Source organism: Macrosteles quadrilineatus, unplaced genomic scaffold (genome assembly GCF_028750875.1).
Source record: "Macrosteles quadrilineatus isolate MER2022 unplaced genomic scaffold, UCM_ALF_1.0 Scaffold_1__1_contigs__length_201487025, whole genome shotgun sequence".
NCBI lineage: Eukaryota > Metazoa > Arthropoda > Insecta > Hemiptera > Cicadellidae > Macrosteles > Macrosteles quadrilineatus.
Window position 1 is genome coordinate 78,824,268 of NW_026542594.1, and position 25,231 is coordinate 78,849,498.

The 25,231-nt window shown below is 34.3% G+C and overlaps 1 protein-coding gene across 1 annotated transcript in view; it reads left to right on the forward strand.

Annotated features, from left to right (window-relative positions):
* Positions 1-5,731, forward strand: part of LOC128983645 (protein doublesex-like) — a 59,080-nt gene extending 53,349 nt beyond the window's left edge. Inside the window, exon 4 of the mRNA XM_054403017.1 lies at positions 89-5,731. The gene's annotated coding sequence lies outside the window, so the exon portion shown is untranslated. The remainder of the gene's footprint in view (positions 1-88) is intronic.
* Positions 5,732-25,231: the final 19,500 nt, after the last annotated feature.

Sequence of the window (25,231 nt, forward strand, 5' to 3'; positions counted from 1 at the left end):
TTCAGATGAACATCGTTTATAGACTTTGTATGGTAAATATGATATTTTAATGTGTACACTATTTCTGAAAACGCTTTTTTTGTTCTAGGAATTTCATTTCGACGCTTCAAAAGCTCAAATTCTTTTAAGAGCTATTTTATCAATATTTATCTGAGGATCTTATCCTATTACGATAAAATAAAATCTTATATTCTTTTACAAAAAATCAGAACCTTTGTTGTATTTACTTTTATGACATACTACGTAATTATAAGGCATATTTTAACAAACCTGAAGTTTTTATGTAAATGTCACTTTGTATATTCACAAAACTAAATATAAATTATTTTGCAATAATTACAATAAAGTGTCATGAAGATCCTGATCAAAATTAACTCGTATGCAAGAAAGAAGAAATATAAATGAACCAGCATTACTATTGTGAAAAAGTGTACTGTGATGAGTTCATGTTTTGTATATTTAAAAAAACAATACAGATCCTCAGATTCAAGAAATACCAAGAAGAGTCAAGATAAGAAGATATGAAAATTATGTTCTACAGTCAACATCAACGCAAATCCTGAAAAACACATCAAACTACCAAGCCTAAGAAGATTTGTAGCTTCATTCATAAAAAATCAACTCAAACGAACTAAATTAGTATTTTTATTTGTTCAAAGTAAAGTAGTTTAATTTTCGTTTGACAAAATGCCACGTGGCACGTAATAATTTTTATTTGCATGATCAGGACTATGAAAAGTCAACCTATTAAACGAAAATGTATATTTTATAACCATCCAACTCTGACATGAACAACTTTAAGCAAGAGACGAAGCAACCAAAATAAGATCTTCAACCATGCATTGACACTAATTTACCAGTTAAACAGTTAAACGTGAGATTACGGTGTTTATAACGTTTGCACTAACATTCCATTGTGTAAATTGACGTCATACAATTAAAGTTCAAAGTTCAAGTTCAAGTTGCAAAATATTTCCTTGAATTATGGAGTTTTGAAATCTTAGTTACACTATGTTAAAGAAACGTTCACAATTTTTTACCATTGTTTGTCATCGATTGATCATTAAATCTCTATGAAGGGTTGATTCAAGGACCAAAGAAATATTACCATCAACACAATTAATTTAATAATTTCATGCTTAATATAATACAATTAATTTGTGAAAAAAAAAATAATTTATTGACGTTTATTTTACATGAACTTAATTATTACTGTGATGAAACATTAAACACTGGTCAATATGCAAAACAATACAAGGAAATCGTGGTTTCTTTAAGAAGACTGCAACAAAACGGAAAGAAGAGAGAAGAAGACTGCAACAAATCGGAAAGAAGAGAGAAGAAGACTGCAACAAAACGGAAAGAAGAGAGAAGAAGACACACAAAAGTTGGACGTTTGTTTCTGCGAAATATTATCAATTGCATTAAAACTGAATTTTAGTTAATAATACTCATAATTAGATAAATATTTCTATTACAGTATCGAAACTTAACATTTGAGCCAAACGATAAGTAGTTTGAAAATCGGTATGCTTTTACTCCGAAATTTCCTAATATCGCAATAGATTTGTATTTCCTGATAAGTAATCTGGCCACTAATGTAAAACGTAAAAAAGTTATGCTCTTAATTTAAATTATATTTACGAGGGAATTTCGGTTCTCTACGAAGACTTCCATGAAAAAAATCATAGCATCCAAGAAACATCGAGAGGATTCAGGAATCAATTAAGAAAGAAAAATCGTAAAATCTGCTGTGGATTACACTCAAACAAAAATGCTGTAAGTTTAAAGTTGAATGACAAGTAAATATTGTTTTTAAATCGGTTTTATTCTATTCCAAGATAAAAGTTTTATTTCATTCAAAGATTTTATCCAAAAAGTGTTTTGAAAATTGCATAGCTCTTCAGTAGCAAAGTGGTCTGGCTACTCATGTAGGAAGTTACTCTTTTGATTCAATTTTCCACGAAGACTTTAATCGTGAAAGAAACCAGCATAAAATTAAAAGACATCATACAGACTCATGATTCAAGTAATGAAGAAACTCATAAAAAACTCTACTAGCTATCGCCTCTTCTCTTCTAGACTTCTACTTCTCTTCTTGATATTTTAACGCACTTTTACCGTTCCGTGACTCACTTTTTGATGCCCATCAGCATTTTTATGTTGCGATGTTAAATAAATTAGCTACATGTTCCACTAACATAAAAGTAATAACACAATTGAACATTTTGCTTCTGGAATTTGGTTGAGTTCTGTTTGAATAGCTTTTTACCAACGTTAAGGAATAATGATGATGAACTTTTTCCAAACTCAATGAGAAGGAGGTTCCATTTGGACTACAAGATTCAGTAACACACCAAGAAATAACAAAACATTTTTCTAACATTCATATCATCGTTTTTAACCAAGAGCAATGAGTAAATAAACTCAAAAACTGATTATAAACTAAAACCAATGTACAGTTTCAGTTATTTAAAACAATAGTGTATATGTAGTTTTCATAAACCTAATCTATTTCCCTAGAATTTGCCTTACACTAAAGCTAATTCTACATCTTTGAAAAATATAGTTAAAGAAAGTGATGTAACCCGTCTGTTTAGTGTACCGATAGTGAATCAATCGCACCTGGGGTGCATATCACGTAAGAAAATTTCCACTATAAATCGTCCAGATCTTTATATCGAGGTCATAAACAGCTGAGTAAATGTCGCCTGCACAATAAAATGGCTAAAGAGTAAACAGAACCGATGTTGGATGCAGGCCTATAAACCGCTATACACGGCGAGTATTAAACTTTAACGAGCGACGCGCAGTAAGTGCATCTGCACACTGCAGTCTACCTACAGTGAACAACTTATGACTACAGTCACTGAAGATGGAACATCAACTCTTAGGTCTACTTACTGTTGGAAACTATACACGGATCGCGGATGAATGTACGCAGTTTGATGACATGATCATGAACACAAGATGCAATGACTTTTCTTTCTCTTGGTAGTCGTTAAAAGATTGTGTGGATCATTGGTGTTATACTTCTATTGCGCTAAATTAGGTGGTTTAAAGAAATTTCTTGGAGAAAATAAGAAAACACTTTTGTATCATTTTTCACAATATACTTGCCTGATTAAAGGCTGTGTAAAAATAGTGTGGCAGAACAACAAGTTCTGTCTTTTGTTACCGGGGCCTAAATGTTCTGTATTATGTCGATACCTTTACTATCCTGAAGACATGTACATAAAGACGTAGCGACCAGCATCACGCGCAATTGTTTAGTGGTACCAAGTAAACATATTTGCTAGAGTTTAACTGAATCCACCCAGTAAACTTAGCCAAATGTGTATTTAGGATATAAATGTCTATAGTCTAGCCAACAGTATTTTAAATATGGATGTTTAAAGTCAAATGCCTCACTTCTCGTACTCAAGTGATAAAAGTGGACAAAATAAAATTGATGTGGACGTTTGAATGAGAAAACAGAATAAAGAGAAACAATAGATTGCAATGATGGCCATCTGCGAGCGCAGCAGTGCTGCAGTCGACGTTGATGGGCTGCAATAAACCATAAAATAGGTTTACGGCGAGCCCGAGCATTACAATGCGCCTACGAAATGCAACCGTGATATACCAGGACTTTAATGTCGACCGTATAGCGCTTGATTTACGGCATGAACAGTGTCGCCGTGTACTCGGAGTTTAATTAAAATATTAAACAACGAGTGGATGGGTCATCACAGCCGTTGTAGTGGCAAGGTGGTAGTTACTAAACTAGACTGTGACACTGACGCATTCTACAAAATATAAAGCATATGTCGATCATGACCTGGCAAGACCAAACTTTGACATTGGTTGTAAACACTTGGCTGCAGACACAGGAATAGTCTGTCAAGAACACATTCTATACGAATTCTACGAAATATAAAGCAGATATCACGTCAATAGTACTTGGCAAGGCTACAGACATAGACAAATTTATATACAAAAAGACACCTTCCACAAGTAAGAAACTGATACAACCAGTGCAGACACATGCATGGTTGGTCAAGAACAGTTATACACTTTCTGCAGATAAGGAGCTGCTGTTATAATACAACTATGGCCTCGGGTCGGACTTTGGATGGCAAAGTTTTTACAATAGACACAGGAATAGTCTGACAAGAACGTCTTTAAACTTTCTACATTAGAAGAAACCCCTGCATCGATTCCACCTTAATCTCGGTAAGACCAGATGGCGACATAAAGGTTAAGTATTGTTGTAACATTTGGATTGAGCTAGTTTTATAAATAAAATTAGATACGCATCTCTTGTTTAGAAAAAGATGTTTTCTCTCATAACTCTTGAGAGTTTTCAGTGTCAATTATTCTAATTTTCATCATTACTTATTATCGATTGTAAATAAACCGCTTACTAGTGATCTTATTCCATGTCCACGTCAGCCTTTAACTAAATCAGGCATTTTTAGCTTTGATAGGAACATTAATTTCATATACTGTATCACTAAAATTATCTTCTGTTGTCATTTGTTACCAAACTAACACAAGTATACTTACATATAGTAGGTATCAATGCATTAAATTAAGATATACATTTTATAAGCTCGTTTTGGTGCATAGAAGGTTGGTGTAGCCATTGTAACATGTGGTTTGAATTCTAAAAAAACTCCACGGTCTTTTAGAACATAGCCTAGTATGTCAAATTCAACAATCAAATCACCTATGTTTTAACGGTGCTCATACTATAATAGGCTACGCATCGGAATTTCAAGCAACTGCTTAAAACTCAAGTTACGCCTTTAGAACATCTTTATAACTCACAAATGGTGACATAGATAAATATTTCAACATTCATAAACTCTTAAAGGTTTTATACCTAATTTGAGACTTAAAATAAAAAATAGAAAATGAAATAAGAATTAAAATTAAGCGACTTAAAATCGCTATAAGCATAGAAGAATAGCATGGTAATTTTAAATTTACGATTTTTAGAATTTTTCCCGTGACCAATAACCGTTAAATCCCCTTCAATATACTTAATTATTTGTTTTGTAAGCTCTAAAAATGGTACTAAGAGAAATTGGGATTTTTTTGTTTTGAGGGAAAAATGAGATAAACCCATTTTTAACCCATAAAACCCCCCGCCCGATCATGCTGGTTCACGAACTCATTCAAGTTTATCCTGCCCTACTCCTTCAAGCCAAATTTCATCAAAAAAGGTCAAAGATTACTCAAATTCACAGACATATAATAATTTGAACGAATGGTGTTTTTGGCCTCTTGGAACATCAAAATGAAAAAAGTAAATCGGTCCCGGGCCCAGATCTAACCATGAGACCGACTTATCATAATAGCTACTTCCCTATAGGGAAATTCGCTAAAAGAGGATAAAACTGAAAGAAGACATATGCCTACACACTTTTAGACACTATTTTGTCCAACAAATGTTAACAATTTCCTCTAATCTATTATTATATTATTAAAGTGATACAATCAAATTTTATGTAAACGGTTAAGGCCGTTTACCAAATAACAATATAGGCATATTGCATATCGAAATGAAGCTTAGAGTGTGTAGATTTGCCGAAAAGTATTGATATGGACGAACTCCCTAAGGACTCTGCCCCACAGGCTGATTTCCAAAGGCCTACGCCTGCATGTTTTGAAGTTAACGCTGTTCGAATTAATTAGTGAACAACAGATGGCCAATGCAATTGACAATACAGTTTATTTGTTTACACTTTTGTTTACTTTATTTATTGCCCTTAAAAGAGGTGCGGTGAATTAACAGTGAAGCTATTTCTAACTGTTTGATGCAAGTGAGTGATTAAAGGTTTTCGAAACACGATGAGTATGAGACTAACAAAACATGTTTGTTGTTCGTTCCAAGAGGTTGTCACCGATCTTTAACAGGTTGCCATTTTATTGATAAGTATTAAAGACGTCGTGGAAGAGAGCGGCGAGTTCAGGTACAACCGTACCCACCTCGGCCACCTTAGGACGTAAGGTATGAAGGTTTCACTGCTTTTAACATCCTTTCAGATAAGAATTCCTCGAACTTGAGCCCTTTAAATGAAATATAAAGTCAAAGTTGATTAAAATAATTTAATGGTGGCTTCTGCACCCCCGTGAATTCGCGGGTAGAACCTTTTGTAACTTTTATTACTATATGAATAAATTAATTAATTCCCATATTACAAAACACAGTACAATTTAAACTGACCACTTTTGGAACTAGTGTGACCAGTTACACATTTAAGATATATTATAAACAATAAAATTAAACGTTTTTGAGTCGAGCATCACACGACAATATTTTATCCCCTCGCGTAACGTCTGTGGCAAATGTACCTGGAGAGCCCATATATATCCAACTCTTTGTTCTGAAAAGCTGTATTATAGATGTAGTGTCTTACTTTAAATAACTTATGAGCCCTTGGTAACAACCGGACCCACACCTGACACCTGATTCTACAACTAATTATCAGCTAATGGGACCTCACTATCTTGTTTAAACAATGTCGTTTCATAGATAAACTTACATAGATTCAATTAAACTTATTTAAACTGCTTTGGAGCTGGCACCGTATCAACGTGATATTGACGATGGCCCATCAACACATTACAGCACAAGTCCGCTGCAAGACGCCGCGCCGGTCATTTGGCCACGATGGCCAGTTGCAATGTCACTCGCGTCCTTTAAGGCAGGATTACGTATTGATGTGTGAGTGCCATGTATTCTGGGAGTCAAACTCCACAGTTGCCAACAATCTGGCAAACAAAGATTACCTTTATTACACTCTAGAGGATGGTCAATTAGAACGAGCCTTTGTCGTCGCATAATTAGAACCGTCATTGAAAATAGCTTTTACATTAGTCAAGATACAGGTCGCTTGCTATTTATAAAACGGAAGAGTGAATCAAAGTTCTAAACGTCCAATATTTATGGCAATCTAGTAACAGATTTTTTACAGGTATACGGTTGCTTCAAATTTGGCACCTCCTAGGACGAAATAGTCGATTTATAACCCAGTAATCCTCAACTAAACCTAAGAAACATAGATTACCTTTTTAACCCCCGGCGCAGCAAACCTTCAAAACAATTGAGTTGTCATTTTTATTTTTTATTATCACAAGAACTTTTTACTCTGACATAGTAAAAGAAAATTTATTATTCACCCAAAATAAATAGGCCTAAACATAAGAATAGATAAGAATATTAAATATAAGAATATAAGAATAGATTCTTATTGTTTACTGTATAAGGTTGCTACAACGAAGAACTGTAAAAAATTGATATTTCCATATTATTAGAGCATGTAAATGCTGTGAATTAAGCCCACAAAGACGAATGATCTACATACAGTAAATACAAATAACATCTAGAAAAAATGTATTCTATTACGCATTATTTGAACTAGCTCTTACCCACGGGCTTCTCCCCGCTTCACTTCATAAGTGATTATAAGTGTTAATAAAACTATTGACTGGTTAAGTTAAGCTTAAATAAACAAAACAGAATACAGTAATACAAACAAAAAATCACACCTGATTTTAATAAGGTAAAAAATTGAAAGAATAAAATACAAATAAGTACGGCTGAGGTATTTTTTACATTATGTACTTGGAAAATTATCTTTAGAAAGGAATTATCACCTTAAAGGGCAATTTATGGAATAATGGATAGTTTTGCGCAAGGTTTCTCGTCATGACGAACCTTTTAAGTATATGGTTTATGGGGTTGCGACTTATAGTTTTCTCAAAAGTTCATTGGTACTTTTGGCTTTATAAATAGACTAGCTGTAACCCGCGGGCTTTGCCCCGTTTAACTTCTTAATTTTCAAGATGAGCTCATTCGCATGGCTCAATCACGTCCTGGTTGAAGTTCGTTCGCTACGCTCACTCACCTTTAATTTGGAGCTCGTTCGCTACGCTCACTTGCCTTCAGATTAGCTCGTTCGCTACGCTAACTCGCCTCCAGGTTGAAGTTCGTTCGCTACGCTCACTCACCTTTTGGTTTCAAATTAGCTGTTTTCAATAATTCAAACAAAAAGTTAACAGTGCTGCACCCTGTTGGTAAACCTTGTAACTTTATAATGCTGCTGAACATCATAGAACAGAACCAACTTATTTAATTGAAACAGCTGTTTAGATTCATTAATTTCTTTTAAATATGAAAAATCATAAGGTTAACATTGGAAACTCCAGAGCCACTGGGGCGGAGCCTGGAAGTCCGATCAGAATAAAAACAACTTAGTTTTCCTATTTAATGCCTAAAGAATCAGTGTATCGAATTTCAGCCTCCTAGGTAAATGGGAAGTGGGAGAATTAGTGATGAGTGAGTGAGTCAGTCAGTCAGTCAGTAAAGGCTTTGCCTTTTATATACAGGGTGTCCCGGAACTCTCTACCAATATTTTAGGGCATTGCTCCTGGGTAAGAAACATAACTAAATATCATATTTAAACTGTCCGGAAGTCCTTAGTTACTCACACAGCCGCCATTTTGTTTTTTCAGTTATTATTTTTTTCCTAAAGAATGGTTAAACATACGAATTTGAAACTTTGCACAAACATTTATGACAACTAGACAAAGCTACCAAAAAATTATCACGATTTTTCAAATTCATAAAACAAAATGGCGGCCATTTAAAATTTTTGTAAAATCAATGGTTTTTGAGTTATTTAAGAAAGAAAATTTTAAATGGCGGCCATTTTGTTTTATGCATTTGAAAAATCATCATAATTTTTTTGTAGCTTTGTCTAGTTGTCATAAATGTTTGTGCAAAGTTTCCATTTCGTATGTTTAACCATTCTTTGGAAACAAATTAATAACTGAAAAAAACAAAATGGCGGCTGTGTGAGTAACTAAGGACTTCCGGACAATTTAAATATGATATTTAGGTACGTTTCTTACCCAGGATCAATGCCCTAAAATATTGGTAAAGAGTTCCGGGACACCCTGTGTATAGACTAGCTGTACCCGCGGGCTTTGCCCCGCTTAACTTCATAAGTATTCGCATGGCTCAATCACGTCCTGGGGCCCATTTCATAATAAAGTACAAACTAATATTATTAGTAAATCAGCTGATCGCCCAATGCAAATCTAATGGAAATTAGTAGTTTATTATGAAATGGGCCCCTGGTTGAAGTTCGTTCGCTACGCTCACTCACCTTCAAGTTGGAAATCGTTCGCTGCGCTCACTTGTTTTCAGGTTAGCTCGTTCGCTACGCTTACTCGCCTCCAGGTTGATGTTCGTTCGCTACGCTCACTCACCTTTTGGTTGCAAATTAGCTGTTGTCATACATTTAAAAAAGTCATCCCTTTAATTGTTTATAATACAGTACTTTTATAAAGGTTTTTATGTTTTAATATTTAACATTGGAGAATTTAAACGTTGTTAAGTGCACAGGTGTGCTGCGATTGGGGTTTAATACATTTGGACTTATTCAAAAGTAATATAGTTTTCTGTGCTGCAATCTGTAGAAACACTGTGGCACTATTTCAAATCATGACTAATGCTAATACAGAATGTTGTAGTTATTCAAACGTACAAAACAGTTGGTGAAAGTAAACATCTGCTTTTAAATTATATTTATTTGTAAACATTCTAGATCAAAAAGTCTGACATTGGCCCACTTAAAACCCTCTGGGGCTGAGCCCTTTTGACGGATCTGCACCAAACTTCACTCGAACCATCCTTGAAAGATGCTTAATAATGCCTGAAAGTTTCATTACAATCTGTAGAGCGGTTTCGGAGTCCATAACGTATATACACATACATAGTTCCTCTTTTATAGATATAGATAGGCTGTATCGGTAACGATTGGGCGTAGATTAATATTTATTTACCAAATATCGATGTACTTTTTTTCAAGCTTAGTCAAGCAATATTGCTGACAACATATTATTAAATACCCTGCCGCAGCAAACCTGCCGACTAGGCGAATTTCCATTTGTCTGAATTGATTTTCAATTAAATCTATTTAAATAATATTAGGTTTAACGAGTACCTATGTTTGCTGCTACAAGGAAACGAATAAAGTGTGGTTTTTAGTTTGTTAAAAATGCTGGTTCGCTAACTCATTCAAGTTTATCCCGCCTTACACCTTTAAACAAAATTTCATCAAAATCTGACAAAAATAAGTACTCGAGTTATCGCGTTCACGGACACATAAATTCGCTAAAAGTGAATAAATAGTAACAAGCAACAACTCCCTTTTGTGCAAATAACTAACTACCGTTGAACTTGTTTACGATTTTAACATTCTTTTGGGTTACATGCATATGCATCTAGCACGGTGCGACTAGCCAGTAGCACTGTGTGAGACGCATGCACCCTGCATGCTCGTGGCACGTGCTAGTACCAAGATTAGAGAGGTGAGACTTTTTGGTGCTCAGTTCATTGGAAAATGTCGACGTCGTCATCGGTTGATGAAATTCTGTAGGGTGAATAAAATATTGGGTACCCCCTTATTGGAGCCGAAATGTTGATAGTATCCAATAGTATCCTATATGATCAGCTCTTGGAACATCCAGAGAAGTTCCAGAAGTTACCGCATGAATCCAGACACATTAATAAAATACGTGGGTCCAAATGTAAACGTATATTTCATGAATGTTACTGACCAGCGAGAGTCGGTATACGATCTGCAGCTATTGACATACACAACAGTTATGCACCGTAACACCCGACCGCAGCTAAAACTCTGAGCCGTACAAAGTACACACAATATGGTGAACATCAGATTGCGACCAGCGTCCTTCGAGAAACCCTTTTAGAGCAATAAAGAACGTTTGTAATGCGCAATCCGCCACGTAAAGCGTTCTGTTGATGAGCGCTCTCCGTCGTGCAACGTTATCTTCTCGGCTCTCGGCTCGTACACGGGCCCAGCTTAGCATTTACAAACCTTTTTTAGATTACGAACCGCGCCATGAAGAAGTCATGAAGAGAGTTTACGTTTAAAACGCCAAGTCAAAGGATAACTGTCTATACTACTGGCTACGTCACGTCGGAACAAGTTGAACTCTTGATGTAAATCAGCTAAAACGAGAAAGTTAATAGTCTGTACAGTTAATTCATTATTTTGCTGCATTTTCCTTATTAGTGGTCTGCAGTTAGTTTTTGTTTCATGACTAAATATGTTTGTGGGCTAAGCTAGTATAAAAACAGTGTAACAAATTTTAATCCAGTATTATAAATCGTTTGTACCTTAGCTAAAAGCACAGCATATAGGTTCAACAACATTGAATCACTAGTTTTCAAGTATCCACCAATCGTAGTTTCGTCTGGCAATAATCGCAAGGACACACAAGTAGGGGTGTGATTCTTGGTCCTCCCCATTCCCCAACCCCAACAATCACTTCTCACATCAAATCCTCTATTTGGCACAGGACCTTAGGTCTGGGTTTAATTAAATTTCGTATTACCTACATACCAAATTTCCATAGTATCTTCAGGGGTTCTCTTTTTTATTTGTAACTGTGTTTTTTTTTCGTTTTAACGGGCATCCCATAAACCCCATAAATAACCAAAACTGATTGTTTTAAGGCTCGAGCGATTTTGATTAAATTTTAGTATTCCATAGCCCTTTTAACTCTTGACAAAATTGTAGAAACCCCATTGCTGTAAACAGAAAGGTTCAAAGGTTGTTGCAACCTTTGTGATTTTTCCCATAAAAGCCCATAAAATAACGGGAAAATCTAATTTAAAAAAACAGCTAGACCGGTTTTGATAAAACCTTAGTATTTTATAGTCCTTTCGACAGACATTTATTTCTCTCGTTGACCTCTCGTAAAATAACACTGGCGAAAAAAACAAACAAACACTCAACAAAATGTTAAATTACGGTTCAAAAGATATTGCAACTTTTGCGAATCTTGCTATAAAAATCATAGTCTCTTACCCATGATAAGTGTTGTTCACAAGCTAACGGGAGAAAGTATGTGTCAGATTGCTGATACCGTTCATTATAAAATTTCATTAAAATATCGATACTGTAGTTTACACAATAATTGTCAACTATACAAACAGCTGCAACATCTGACGCTGGTCATTACCACTGATCATTTACTGATTATTTTGAGTCTAAAACATATAAAAACATGAACAATACTGAAGCTATACATTTTCAATCAAAAAATGAAAAATAATTTTTATGTTGGTTGTTCACCTTGCGTTTGCTTGAAAGTCGTCAGATTTTAATAAATAATAGCTTAATAAAAGCCGATATTTCACAAAAGGTTCTTAGGCCAAAATTTAAAGGATTAGATAATTATAACTGGTGAAAGACATCTTAAATTGAAGTAAGAATTCGAAAATGAATCAAATTTTTTTTTCAAGTAATACAGTAGGTAATATAGGTAGTATATAGTAGTAGGTAGTATAATATGCCGATGCTTGATGTGAAATCTGTGCATGGATAACTTCAATTTGAGACCTCAATCATAAAAATCGGTCGAGTAGAAGAGCTAAACGAACTTGGAAAAGAAAACCCAAATTTAACTCTCGAAGGAAATACATGTTGGGAAAGTTTCGTTTACGTATAAGCCAAGTGGGATCACAGATAAATACTAGCTGTGTACCCGTTCTACGCACGGGGATCTTATAGTATTCAGTTGAAACCTTCTTATATAAAGAACAGCAGTTGGTTTGCATATTTTCAGATATGCTGATCAAACTATTATACATAACTTCATTTTATGTTGTTTGTTGTTGTTCCGGATCGGTATGACAATCAATAAAAGGTTAAATTACCTGTGTCCACCGGTCGATCCTAATGTATCCTATTACAGGAGATGCATTTCGGCGAAACTAAATCGCCATCATCAGTCCTAACATAAGCTTCCCCATTAGGTGTCTTGGAGTTTTTGAAACACATAGCCAACACGAACTGTACACTTATACACATGACGAATAAAACATAAATACACGGTAGGCCTACTTTTATTTTTACTATGGACATGTAGACGCGCGTTGGTCGTGTGCCGAGTATCGACTGAAAACGCTCATTTAAAAAATTTAAGTTTCCCGGTCATATACAACACTGATTCAAGGTCTTTTTCCCTGTTATCAAAACTCAAGAACAATTTTATACACAAAGAATCTCTATTTTCATTTACGGTTACCCTACAAATTATTGCACTTGCGATTAATTAAATCCGTTATGTAAGGAAAAACGTTTTTAATCTTACTTGGTTTGGATTTGTGCTTTCAAAACGTGATCGGAATTGGTTGCGGTATTTGTATTGTGCGGTGTTTGGTTAAAATTCAATGTAACCATATCAGTGACAGCCAGAAGAAATAATATTGATTCGAACAGCTGTTCGTTATTTCATAGATGAATATGTGATAAACATTGGGAGAAAATTTTACAAACAATCGCACAAAATTGGGTTTTTAAACGTCCGTCATTCTATTTACAAAGTAGTGACGCCATATTTTAATGGCTAAAGACAATCTCGCCAATCCAGTGAATACATAAAAATTATTTGGAACTTGATAGGTACTGTCGTTTTTCAGGAGAAGGCCGCGTAAAATGGCTCTTGGGCCTTGACAGACAGGAAGACAGACAGAAATTTAGATGAGACTTGTTTCGGTTTCTTTAATGTATAAAACGTAAAAATAACCTAAAATTTTATGATTCTGAGCAATGTACAGACAAAACTCTAATGTTATTTATATAGATATGCCGATGATTGATGGCAAATCTGTGCGTGGATACCTTCAATTTGAGACCTCAATCATAAAAATCGGTCGGGTAGAAGAGCCAAACGAACTCGGAAAAGAGAAACCAAATTTAACTCCCATAAGAAATACATGAGTAGCAAATTTCGTTTACGTATAAGCCGAGTGGCATCATAGATAAATAATATGCCGATGCTTGATGGCAAATATGTGCGTGCGTACCTTCAATTTGAGACCTCAATCATGAAAATCGGTCGGGTAGCAGAGCCAAACGAACTCGAAAAAGAAAAACCAAATTTTTTAATATACAGGGTGTCCCGTAACTCTCTGGACATATGTATATAGCGTTATAGCTTAGGTCACGACAAACACATTTCACCATAGGAACATGGATCTGTGGTGCCTAGTTTTCCGTCTGTCTGTCTGTATTGATGTGTTTTTTACAAAAACATTAATAACTACCAAACGGTTTGAGATACAGCGTTCAATGATTTTGCATAAATGTTTATCTTGTTAAGGCCTATATTTGTTTAAAATTATACTAAAAATCATTTACCGTTTTTAAATGGCAGCCATTTAAAATACTTCATGCCAAATTTCACAAAAAACCGTTAACTTAACGAAAAAATTGCAAAAGACCAAAACGTTAGTAAATTTTATGTAGTTTTATTGGTGCCTTATTTGTTAAGAATGGATAAATAATGACAGAGAAATGTCTTCTTTTCTAAATGCATGACCACTTTTCTCCATTTAAACAATGCTATAATAATACTATAATAATATATTTATTATATGCTAACGTTGTTTAGCATTGCTTCAATGTTTTTGTTAAAATCACATAAATACAGACAGACGGAAAACTAGGCACCTCAGACCCAGTTTCCTATGGTGGAATGTGTTTGTCTTGACCTAAGCAATAACGCTATATACATATGTCCAGAGAGTTACGGAACATCCTGTATAAGATATTATGTAGGTATATAAAGATATGTAAAACGTCCATCTAAAAGTTTTAGTTTTGAGTTCTCATAGTAATATTAGAAATATCTAACAATTATTTTGTTCACTGAAAATACGTTTAATCGTTAAAACAAATCAACGATTAACTTTATCCCTAAAAATATATTTAGAAGGATAAAAATGTTCATATTTGATTTTAAAGCCCATTTGTAATTTTGAAGGACTAATATAGCACAAGCTGCATGATTACATAACAATGGGTTTTTCAAACCTTGTATTAAGAATAATAGAAACTCAAATAAATTGAATTTGTCTGGTGAAATATTTCCAGTGATGCAAAAATACCCAGTTCGTTTAGAAAATTCGCCCAACGACATCGTTTGATGAAAATATTCAAAACGACCATGAGTAACCTAAAATTGGCCGATCTTGGAAAAAAAAATAGGTCCATGAAATTGTATGCAAAGAAAAAATGAAAGACTGTATTATTTTGTAGTTGCTTGCATCCGCGAAGACGGAGAGAGAGATAGTGACAGTGTATAAGAGCGTGTATAGGTCAACGTCAAGGCCGATGCAATTATATGCACTCGTGGCCCGGCGTTGCCAACCTAGCCACAATTACACTATCACGTCAGTTAAACACGGATATTTCATTCCGTACTGTTGGCTATATTGTGTTCGTCAGTACAGAGTTTCGTTCTCTGCCTGCAGTTGTGGCGAGTAGGTGCATAATTAAATATTAGATAACTGCAATATTCCTTATATCTTATCACGTTGTGTCACCTTGTATTTATAGTTGTCAAAGCAAAGAAACAGTTATCAGTATATGTGTACAATTTACTTCGTTCAACGTAAATTTAAGGGGGACAGAACGGAATTGAAAACTATTAACTGAGATGCCTTAAATTAAAGATTTTAATGACTTAAATTGTAAAATTATTTTTATTTTGTAAGGAGTACAGATCTTTCTTAAATACATCGTCATATGTTACACCCAAACGCGAACCAAGAAGTTAAGAATCACAAAAGTGGTAATATTTTGTTATAGGAAATACTGTTTTAGCCTAAGATCTGTTATATTTTTATTATTTTATCCAATTGAGAGGTTTATTAACACCTCAACCTCTTGTTTCACATATACAATAATTGAGTCTAAAACAATAACACCGTTAAATTGTGCTCAACATTTCCTTTAATTGTCACAGGCATCGATAAAGATATTACATCAAACTCTTCACTTCAGAATCACTCAACTACTTAGGCCTAATCGACAAACAAAAATTGATTGGAGATAATTTTTATTACGTTCTTAAATTAATTAGACAAAAAAAAAACAATCTGATGTTTCAAAAGAGCCTAAAAATCTGTAAAAGTGTTGTCCTTAATTTAATAATTTTTATCTACTTCTTATTAAACTATACTTTAGCCGAGTGTATTCTACATGTGACATGGCTGTTGCACTAATGCACCGACACCTTACTCAGCAATGCAGTTGGGGCAAGGTCACTCTAGCTCTACACGACGAGACGATCACTCATCTCTAGCAGTCGTACAATATTTGGTGTAGTAATTAAATTCATATACAGTAGTTCATAATATGTTCTTACGAGTGTTTTAAACAATATAGGCCTAATCCTGATTCAGGTCTTTTCAAAAGATCCGCCACTCTTCTATTGTGCGCTGCAGCGGTTCGGTTGATTTAGTTAATGATAGCAAACAAGGTAATATTTAGATAACTAAAAGTTTTGGTTTTATGTTATGTGTTAGAGGGACAAATTTACGAAGACGTCAAAATGTATTGTGGTTTCACGAGTTTAGGTAAGCAATGTTGTAAATGTTACATTGTTTATCATTGTCATGAACTAAACTTCCGTAAACTAAAAACCTCAACCCAAACTATCCGTCGTAGAGCACTGTAAAAAGGTCGAGACCCTATTCTTGGAAATACCCCCGGTTAGTTATTAGTTACACTTTATCGTATTGTCAAATTATAGGTTCAACGTTAACGCGCGAGCATTTCACATTTGACACGCTGTAATGTGCTGTGTCAAGGTGATATAATCGCGTTGAACAAACTAATCAACACACGTGGAGCCGAGTGGAAATTTTCATCAGGATACAATAAATGGACAGATTTCCTGGTCATAAACTATCTATAACTCTGCAAGTCTGCAACCCTATTTTAATAATACATCATTACTACAAAAGATAACATTCTTTTCTTATTTTGCTAACTACAAGCCACACAATTATCAACACATTAAAGAAAAGAAGTAATACAAGTGTACATGTACGACAGTGCAGTCCGCAGTCATTATCCGCTGGAATGCTAATTGTCTAACTGTTGGGAACTCTCTCATTCATCGGAGATGTGTTACTCATACAAGAGATGTGTTGTATACAAGTGTACATGCACGAGAGTGCAGTCCGCAGTCATTATCCGCTGGAATGCTAATTGTCTAACTGTTGGGAACTCTCTCATTCATCGGAGATGTGTTACTCATACAAGAGATGTGTTGTATACAAGTGTACATGTACGAGAGTGCAGTCCGCAGTCATTATCCGCTGGAATGCTAATTGTCTAACTGTTGGGAACTCTCTCATTCATCGGAGATGTGTTACTCATACAAGAGATGTGTTGTATACAAGTGTACATGTACGAGAGTGCAGTCCGCAGTCATTATCCGCTGGAATGCTAATTGTCTAACTGTTGGGAACTCTCTCATTCATCGGAGATGTGTTACTCATACAAGAGATGTGTTGTATACAAGTGTACATGTACGAGAGTGCAGTCCGCAGTCATTATCCGCTGGAATGCTAATTGTCTAACTGTTGGGAACTCTCTCATTCATCGGAGATGTGTTACTCATACAAGAGATGTGTTGTATACAAGTGTACATGTACGAGAGTGCAGTCCGCAGTCATTATCCGCTGGAATGCTAATTGTCTAACTGTTGGGAACTCTCTCATGCATCGGAGATGTGTTACTCATTGAGTGTTACTGAATCGTTTGACTTGATAACTAAGACCGTGTAACACCGGATGCATAAATATAAAATAATATACTAAATTATGTATGTACTGTATTTACAAAAGTACATACAGTGTGAATCACGTAAGGTGTCCACTATTGATTTCAGACAAAAATTTGGTCCCACAATGATGAAATGAAAATGTTTACCACTAGACCAACTCCAAAGAATAACCTTAAATGATCTTAAATGCATTTCAAATACAGAATGTACCAAAACCAGAGGCTCACTTGTTCACATCTCACAATTGTCAAATACAAATATTATTTCAATAAGTAAGTATAAAAGAGGATGTTGGTTTGTATATTTGTATATTTGGAAATTATAAACTTAAACACCGCTGGACCGATGGCCACAAATGTTGGTACATACTACCTGTGTTTTTTACATCTAAACAGATGTCAAAGGTTCTTTAGAGCTACTTCATCGAAATTAATAAGTTGGGTTCTATGATGGTAAATAGTATAAAATGTTATAAGGTTCAACAACAGAGTGCAGCACTATTTTCTTTTCGGTTCTCTCTGTTGTAGAGCACAGGTAAAGATGATCAACGTAATCAACGTTTTTTCTATCTAAACTGGTTTTCGAGTAAGATAAATTTAAAGTCAAAACTCTGATAATATACTTTCCCCTTACGTTTGTGACTCAAAATAAGTCAGTTCCCATTTGGTCACGATAACCAAACCTCTCTGTTTAATTAAAAAGCAGTATATTTTTCACAATAAAATTAATAATTCACTAAAACGTGGTTTAAATATATTGTACAAGTGCTCAAAGTTCGCACTTTATTACATACTATGAGTCATTGTTCATGATATTACACTGCTATTAAAACCAGCAACCTCAAAAAAAGAAGAAAAACCATTTGACATTTTCTATTTTAAAACTTTCTTTTAGTATAATCAAATTTCTAAAAATATCTATGAGGCTATAAAGCCTTTAACCTAATTATATTGTATTTAATAGAATAATTAAAGAGCATACAGTTTTATTTCTACGGCTTGTAATTTCTTTCTACTGTCAAAGATTTGGAGCTATGATCAAAATATATCACTGTATTGCACGACTATAGTTACTTCAGGTTTTTACTTCAGGGGTTTTCAAAAAGTTTCAGTATTAATCTGGTATTTTGTGTAAAGCGATTTATATTTTAAAACTGGGCTATTGGTTTCGTGAAGATTCGTTTCACCTACCCCAAGGGTTAAGGGAATGCATAACTAGGTTTGTTTTCAGAATAGTTAGACATTTTAAGTGATCACGTTTAATGATGTTGTATGAAGAAAGAAGTATAAACAGCTTCTATAGATAGAATACAACTATTTTATTAATAATTGAAATTATCAGTTTGTCGAGGATTTGTGTACTTGCCCCTTTTTAGCGAATTTTCCTATTAGCCCGGTCAATAAAGGGATTATGTTGGAAGTAATTAGGAAAAGGCTGAGTTTTTCATAGATGTTAGTAGATCATATAAGGAATATTTTCTAAAAAGTCCCCGCCCCTACTCCTCTTGATTCCCCCCCCCCTCCCTACACCCTTTTAAGTTTATTTGTGTAAGCTTTTATTATTTTATTAATATCTCAGAAAAAAACAGCAATAGGATAAATTTTATTTTGCCATTTCAATCCGTTAAATATTCTATACAAAAAACGTTATAAGTGTGTAATTGATCAATTTAGTAGTTTTCTTGTAATTTAAGTTTGAATTTAACTTTTTTATCTTTTAAACTTCAACCCTCGGGTGTTTCGTTGATTTGTAGTGATGTAAGACAAGATACCCCGGACCATGGTAACGGGGGTTTGGTTTATGGGGGGTTTTATTGGGTAAAAATTGGGTTTTCTCATTTTTTACCCTAAAAAAATAAAATTAAGCAATTTTTTTCAAACCATTTTGCAGACCTTAAAGACAAAAAATTTAGTATATTGAAGCATTATTATGCGCCTAATGGTAACGGAGAAAATAAAAAAAAATGTAAATTTTAAATTCCCATGTTATTTGTATGGAGAGAAAGTAAACTGTTGTTGTTTGCTTGTTTATGAGCATATTTTGATCACATTTGGAAGATGCATTTATTTCATACTAAACTATTAATATACAAAAAATTTCAACCCTTTTGCAGCAACCAAGAGTACTCGTTAAATTAATATTTAAATACCGTAGGGAATAAATGTGATATTTTTAAGGAAACAAGTAGTGGCAAACCCAGAAAGATAAGTCACTTGGGGTGTTTTTCCCATAAGAATAACATGATGGGCATTTTTAGCCACTTTTTTAAAAATCCTACCCACGGCCTATATAAGCCTATATAAATGTTCAATACTATTGTACAACTCCATTACTATTTCAAATCCACATCCATTCTCATGTATATTTTCAAAATCGAGCGAGGTTTTCATGCGAAATCGGGCGCGCTCCCGGCTCATGGGCGCGGGCATGCTCCCGACCCATGGTCGGGCTCGGTCTTCTTGCCTCTAGTGGCAGCTTGTGATAGGGGGCTTTGAAATGCCGCCCCCTTGAACATCCTTTGTGGAAATCCATAAGTTCTGACTACTTGGGAACCCAAGCCATTTGACATACAACAAATCATCCTTCCTCCTAATCACCTTCTCTACCAAATACATGTCTTTATACTTGGTCTTTAACAACTCCTCTGTATAGAACACTCCCCTGATTATATTGCCATTTTCATCTTTCAGGATATAAGTCACAGGCTTTGTATTCTCAACTTCTGCTATTGTAAAAAGCTCCCCGGTCCAATTTGAGGTATATCCTTTACTAAACACATGTTTATACTTGGAAATTCTCACGCTTTCACCCACCTTATATCTTGGCTTTTTAATTTGCACTATAGAAGTCAACTTCTCATGCACATATTTACTATTCTTAAACACTCACTTGGTTAGGCTTCATTCCTATAAATCTATGCACCTTATTATTATATTTTCTAATTAGCTTTGGAAGTAAATCTAACCATTTATAACTTCCCTGAGTACTTAATTCCCTATATAACCAATTCTTTAAAGTTCCCTGGAACCTCTCCACAATTGCAGCCTTAGTTGTAGAAAAAGTGTGATAGTGATTAATATTTACTTTTTTCATTAGTTTGCTAAAATATTGATTACAATTTTTTTTCCATAGTCAGGTTGAATGTTTTTAACCCCCTTTGGTAGAATGGTTTTAATGGCTTCTGTAACCACCAACCCTGTCTTATTCTTTAGTGGAGCAGCATACGCTTTTTTAGAGAATGTATCTATTAAAGTTGAAATATATTTATTGCCAGAATTCTCTCCAGTATAGTTTTGCATATCAATTAAATCTATTTGTATGGTTTCGTTTATACCTAATACTTTAAAAGACCTTCTAATGAAATTCTTTCTTGCAGACTTATGAAGTTCGTATGCAATTTCATTCATTTTTTATAACATCACTCTTTCCTTTAACTGTAAATATATTACCATTAGCACCAATCAATGGATTATCTTCTTTTCTTTTAAATACATAGTTTTCTGGTATATATGGTCTATTATCAAGGTACTTAAATCCATTCAAAGATGTGGGGTCGGAAACTTATAAATCAAGATTGTATTCCATCAAATTAATATTTTTCTCCATATACAAATTTTGATCCATCATAATGCATAGCTTGTGACATTAGACAAATGTCATCCAAATGTTCCCCCTCTGGTAGATTCTTTATAAATTTTTTTTGGCATCCCAACATTTATGTTTTTTATTAAAAGTTATAGTCTATTCATTGGTATTCTAGAAGGAGTCATTGGGAGAATCTCCATTCGAGGCCTCTCTGTTTTGGCGGCAATAGTACCAACAGTAGTGTTTTTTTTTAAATTCTTGTAATGGCTCTATTAAAGGTTGTAATGTTTGGAACCTCTCTTCAGCCTCTAGAAACTTGCTACGTTTTAAAGCTCTATATTTTTCTCGTATTTGATTTGCAGAGTCAATAATTAATTCTTGTTGAATGTTTTTCATCTTTTATTTACATTTTATTTATCTCGTTTGTCAAAGGATTTTACTCAAACACTTTATCGTGTATTATTAAACAATATGCAGATGTATTTGATGGTACATTTTCTGCAGTTTCAATGTCTAATTTAATATCAACAATTCCTTCCTTCACGGTTTCGTTCTGTCTAGAACAGTCTATTACGATTAGTGGATATTTCTTCATAAACTCAGCCCTACTAATCATAGGATCTTGGATAGTATTATAGTAAGTCCCTCTAAACCTCATAAACATCTCATAAGCTTTAGAGACATCTCCATTTTCAAAGTCAAGATTTAAATCGCTATAAGGATAATATTCAGAGTTTATAAATAAATACTTTGAGATTAATTTACAGTGATCAAATTCCTCAGTTCTTTTTCGTGGACTATTGTCCCTAGCTGTTTGGAAACCAAATATAACTTGATTCGCCACTACAAGTTAATACACCAAATAAAGGTGAAACTGTGCAAGGTTTGTGATTTAATCTGTGATAATAACGTGGCTCTAAAACCGCACATAGTTTGGAAACCAAATATAATATACCTAGGCTTCTCCAAACTTAAAGACGTCTTTACTGACCATGTATGTATTGGGATAGGATGGAAGTTCGTGCAGCTCTAAACTGCTAAATGCAATTTGCAAATTTTATTTTGCAATAACAACTTTTTAAAATTGTAACTTCTCCCCATATGATGGTATCACATGTGGCATCACCCATTGAATTGAGTTAAGTGTAATTTTGAGTTGTATTAGTGGTGCCACTGGCTGGAGCACTAGTGGTTGTTAATATACAATTCAAATCATTTTTGGGTCTTTTCAACACCAATTCTTGTTTGACATTTACTAATACCTTATTAAAATCCTCAAACACGCCCCTTAACAGCTCTAATTGCAAACACGTACTAAACTTGCCACCTTGATGGAACTCTTTTAAATTCGTGTCAGAATCAAATGCCACATTTGATAATTTAGTAGTTTTATTGTAAGAGCTCAATATTTTCATAAGAGTAGAAATTCCTGGGTTTCTTACAATGTCAATGTCTTTACCTGCAACTTAGTTTCTAATTTCGTCAAAGAAGAATGCAAATGCATTATTTATAAAATGACCTTTATCATGATTTTCAATTTCTCCGTTAATATACAGATAACTCCTACATGGGATGGTTAGCAAATCTTGATTATTACTGTAATACATATTCGAATTTCATCAGAATTATTTATTGCCAAAGTGTTGTGTGGAACATAGGAGTGATTTGTAATTTTAACCACACTATCGTCTAATTGGGTATTTCCCTGTAACGTCTACAAAATCTTCCATTTGTATTAATAGAAAATGTTAACTTTAGTCCTATTGATTTTAGGAACTATTATTTTGTACACTAATAAATAGCTGCCCACTCTTATACATTCTCATATCTTTTTTATATGACAAGTAATTGTAGTTTCTTCTCCGTTAAAGTCAATTGCCTTGTCGTGCTGATCGGCATCTAAACTTCTCTTATTTACAGAAAATATATAATATTTCTTGGAACTTCAATAATTTTGTAGCCAAGAGGAGCTTCTGGATAAAAGCTCTGTATGGCGTGTGATTTTTTGCCATTTAAATAAGACCCATTTGCAATATTACATTTTACTCTAATCACATTTACATTATTAATGTTTATTTCATTTGTAGATTCAAACGGAACATCAGGATTAGAAACTCCTTTAAATCCCAATAAAACAGACCCTAAACAAGGTTATGTAAAATCAAATACATTGCTAGTATGTAATGTCGCTTTCATAGTTTTATCATAGATGGAGTAATATAATTTATATAATATAAATTATATTTGCATTCTTATTTGACGAAATTAGAAACTAAGTTGCAGGTAAAGACATTGACATTGTAAGAAACCCAGGAATTTCTACTCTTATGAAAATATTGAGCTCTTACAATAAAACTACTAAATTATCAAATGTGGCATTTGATTCTGACCCGAATTTAAAAGAGTTCCTTCAAGGTGGCAAGTTTAGTACGTGTTTGCAATTAGAGCTGTTAAGGGGCGTGTTTGAGGATTTTAATAAGGTATTAGTAAATGTCAAACAAGAATTGGTGTTGAAAAGACCCAAAAATGATTTGAATTGTATATTAACAACCACTAGTGCTCCAGCCAGTGGCACCACTGATAAAATTCAAAATTACACTTAACTCAATTCAATGGGTGATGCCACATGTGATACCATCATATGGGGAGAAGTTACAATTTTAAAAAGTTGTTATTGCAAAATAAAATTTGCAAATTGCATTTAGCAGTTTAGAGCTGCACAAACTTCCATCCTATCCCAATACATACATGGTCAGTAAAGACGTCTTTAAGTTTGGAGAAGCCTAGGTATATTATATTTGGTTTCCAAACTATGTGCGGGTTTAGAGCCACGTTATTATCACAGATTAAATCACAAACCTAGCACAGTTTCACCTTTATTTGGTGTATTAACTTGTAGTGGCGAATCAAGTGGCTCTTCTTGGAGAGCGAGACGGAGCTGTTTTGACAGGTGGGCTTCATGCACAAGAATGAGATCTCATGCCGAAGTCACTTCTATATATAGACTCGTCCCATCCCCGGTGACGTCACCACCTGGGGATACCCCAGTCACGTGACCGCTTCACTTGGCCCTTGTGGCAATGCCCGCACCTATGAGCCGGGAGCACGCCCGAGTTCGCGTGCAAACCTCGCTCGATTTTGAAAATATACATGTGAATGGATGTGGATTTGAAATAGTAATGGAGTTGTACAATATTCATTAATAATAATATTATTAATTAATAATAGTATTGAACATTTATATAGGCTTGTAATAGGCCGTGGGCAGGATTTTTTTTAAAGTGGCTAAAAATGCCCACCATGTTATTCTTATGGGAAAGAACGCTTCAAGTGACTTATCTTTGTGGGTTCGCCACTACTGAAACGTTTTATTGTAAATCCAATTAGGCAAGTGGAAATTCGCTTCGTCTGCAGGTTTTCTGCAGCGGGGGTATCCATAAACAATTTATGTAACTAGTGTTTATGTTGCTCGAGATCGAGCAATTTCAAATAAGTATAGGAGTTGAGGAGTTACAAATAAACAAATGGCTTGTTTAAAAACTAATAACAGTCATAACTTCCGATGATTTTAAAAGAGTCGACTAAAAGATTATTACCTAACTGATAAAAATACTCACAATTTACATAACAGTCCTATTCCAGTTTAAAGGGTTAATGTTTAACTATCAAACTGTCCATGGACGGGAAAAGGTAAGCTTACAATTTAAGTCAACGTAAAAAGGCTGTCAGCTTTTATAATGTACCGTACCTAAGTTATTTAGCCCATTTGTAGGTGTAGTGTGTAGGCTATTTTAAACTCTACAGAACAGAGTTAGGCAAAAACTGGCAGAACTCTGAAATGGAGTTATTTGTCATAGGCATACTCATATGCCAAATCCTTAAAATAACAATTCAATAATTAATAACTTATATCATTAAACACAAACCAACATCAAAAACTATACACATTTTTTATACAACATAGATAATTTACACA